This window comes from Pomacea canaliculata, linkage group LG1, assembly GCF_003073045.1.
Source record: "Pomacea canaliculata isolate SZHN2017 linkage group LG1, ASM307304v1, whole genome shotgun sequence".
NCBI lineage: Eukaryota > Metazoa > Mollusca > Gastropoda > Architaenioglossa > Ampullariidae > Pomacea > Pomacea canaliculata.
In genome coordinates this window covers 27409611-27413324 of record NC_037590.1, presented here as the reverse complement: position 1 = coordinate 27413324, position 3714 = coordinate 27409611, and positions in this window count along the sequence as shown.

Genomic DNA, 3714 nt, shown 5'->3' with positions numbered 1-3714 from the left:
ATGACAGCTGCAAATTAGGAGAAAGTGAGACTGGGTTACAATTTCCATTTCAAAAATCATATTTTATTTTTTCATATACAGTGAATATTATTTTAGATTTTTGTGTGTCAGAGCAACTCGATCCGTGAAATAATGTAGATGTACCCACCTGGCTCTTTATGTGGCCAATATATATATCAAAACATAAGGAGCCAGGTGTTTGCCTTGGGTAACTTGTCAGTAATATTGGCGCGCACACGCACACACACACATGCATGACACGCACGCATAGTACATTGGTACACAGCAAAACAAACTATCAGTTTAATACTCTTTTTTGTTTGCTTTAACGTTGAAACCCATTAAAAAGATATAACTAAAACTACTAAAGGGACCTTTCATTTCTTAGAATAATTTTAGTGTCACTTTGTATATGCTTGACACAGTCAAATCTGCGATCTTTGGCCAATCCATGTTTTTATGCTAAAACCCCACTGAACAAACAACATGGCGTCCGTAGTTGCTAGACCGAGTGTGATAAGGAACCTCGGTGGTTTCCTGCGACACTGTAAAAATACTACTACAGCTGTGTCAAGAAGGGTATTACATACACAGAGACGGGGGCAGTTTTGGAAAAACCAGTACATGTTCGGTTTGGTCTCATTAAAGTAGCATGTACTGTGCTGCCATTTCTAATGACTGGTGCTTTCATCAGTCGAGAGGTTGCTGCATTACTCGAAGAACACGAACTCTTCGTCCCCGATGATGATGACGACGACTAAATACATGGTCTTACTTATTCAGTCATCACTTAATAGAGGTTTGTTTATTTTATTATTTTACTCTTCTTGTATAATTAAATTATTTCGTGTCGTCAGAAGAATGATGAGACCCCCATTCTTTAAAAGCTTTCTCGCCTCTTGTTGTAGGACTGAGTTTTCATTGCAAACCATAACCAAAGAAAAATAAGGAGCATGTATGTTTCTAAGCAAAGAACACACCTAGTTATCTGAGTTATAATTGTGTTAGTGCAGATCACTTTGCGCGTTTATGGCATTTAACCATTTAGTTAACACTGGGTGACTGCCATTTGGCAGAGCACCCTTTCACATAAACAGACAAGAACGAATTGCCTGTGATCTCACATTAATGTTGGGTCATGGTGAATCAGTGACAAAAAAGCAGGGATCTGTATTGGGTCCAATACGTTTTGTGCTATATACCTCCCCTTAGTCTGATATTATGTCATACCATATCACATGTGAGTTAATAAACAGCACATTTGTGCAGCGCCTTTTTCCAGCATCAGCCAGACTCAAGGCGCTTTACATATATGCATGCAAGGATATCGCATTAATTTATACACATAATAATAATAATTAAATAATATAATATTAATTAAAATGTAATATTAATGGAAGAAGTAGGTGCATTGGAACAGGCATTCCCACTTTCTTTAGTGATCCAGCCTGATATGATCCAGCAGGCCCTGCAGGAAGAGGGGGTGCAACTTGCACAAACTAGGGAACAGATAGATATGGAAGACATGCTACTGACAGCAGAGTCTGATATAAAACTTGCCAACATGTCACTGCAGTGTTGTTAGTGGCTAAGTTCTGTTGTAAAACACAATAGTCTGGTGTATGGACTAGAAAACCTCAGGACAGATTCATGCCAAACAATGACCATGTCGCTGAGAACTTGAGCTCTTGGTAACCACCAGCTTTTCTTTGAACACTGCCTTCCTATCATTGTCAGATAGATAATGTCATCTAAATCTCAGTAAACTCTCTAGACACAGTCTAGAACTGATGGACGATGTGAACTATTTGCTGTGGTTAGATAGAAAGAAGCTGGCAACTCGCAGATACTCTGTCACAGCATTACTCTTTCTCTTGCAGTCCTGTTTCTTGTCCTTCATACATCTGACCAAGCCAAAAAATGAGATATGACAAGACTGTTGCACATCTCTGTCCAGCACTTTCTGTTCGGTGCCTTGTTGTTCTATGGTATCACACTGTTGGTGATGTGTAACACTGCACAACTGCCGGTCTTGCAGCTTTTTACAGATATTCCACTGCTTCTCCCAATGAATCGAACATGACAATAGACCCGAAACATGGATGGAGCAAGATGCAAGATAACACAAAATGCATTTTAGTCTAAGCAGCATATTATACTGAGCTTCCTGAAGATACATAATGTCAATCATTGCAAACTGATCTGTACTCCACGCAAAGCTTGCTGTTGTAGCTCAACATTCTGAAGCAGCTGGAGGAAGGCAATCAAAGTTTGAAGTTGACACTGCCAATACACAGATCTCAAATCTAAGCAATGATAAGATGGAGGAAGATGACAGTAGAAATTCATAAAATGGAGCAGACACAGAGTCCCACCCAGGAACGTAGCAAATATCATAAAAAATGTACTGATGAAAATTAGACACAAACCCTCACACAAATCAATAGACAAATATGAAAAGTGAGGGAGAGGAGTCACCCTTGAGCCACTCAGTGAACTCTATGGACTAATGACACAGAAACAGGAATGCATAACTGACATAAAAGTCCTGGATGCTCCAAAAAGACTGCAACTGAATGATTATAAAACTGAACTGCTACTTGTCCAAAGAAATTACTGAGTTATCCTTCTCTCCCTTTGTCTATAAATAACTCAGCTGTTCCTTTCTGTCCACAGCTTGGGTGTCATTCTCGATCAGTTATTTCTCAGCATAATTCTCATGTCTGCTGAATTGTTTACCTCGAACTTTGTAGGATCAATACCATTCATCACTATCTCACCACTAATGAAACTTAAACTCTAATCTGTGCCTTGCGCTATTGAGGATGGACTATTGTATCTCTCTTTTAGCTGGAATTCCCAAGTATCTTTTTGATGGGCTTCAAAGGATTCAGAATAACACTGCTTGCCTCATCTGCAGACCTCTCCTGACCATGAGTGTTTATAACGCATGATGTCTGTAATTTACTTTGTGTACAAGTGGGTGTCTGTTATATGTGAATATGGGTGCATAATTGATTAGTCTACATATTATTTATGTAAAGCACTTTGAGCAAATTTTTAGAAAGGTGCTATACAAATCATTATTATTCTTGTGTGACTGTCCATGTACGTATACACTTGAACACATGCATGCTTGGACACGGGTGTACAAAGGGATGTAATTATTACTTCTTGTATGTTTCAGAGAGATGGCTTCTTCCTTTTTTACCCTGCCTTGTGGATAAATATGTCTTGAGGCCTGCATGTCAACTAGTGAACTGATGCCATTTCTGACATATCTTGAAACAAAAACACCACAAAGTTTGTGATTTTAGTGGTTTATTTCTGATTCATTCTTTTTACTGTTATCAGAGATTAAATACCTTTTAGCTGTCTGCTGTGGTTTGTTTTAAATTACCTAATGACTATCAGATATCATGTGTGCAAAACTATTAGAAACTAAACCATATTTAACTGTATTTTAGAATCTGTTTTGAAAATCTTATTTTCGTCTTGATGGGGTTACCTATCTATCTTCAACATAATGCTTGGGAGTTTTTTAAAATAAAATTTAAAGCCCAAACGACCCTTGTAGTTCAAGGAGGTTAAGGTTGCAGTTGTAATGATGGAGCAAGATATAATGCTTCTTTTTTGTGGTCTCTAGAGCCAAGTCAAATTGACTGGTGACCTCTGTGTTGAGTGGGGATGTGTGTAGGCAGCTATACCATTAAG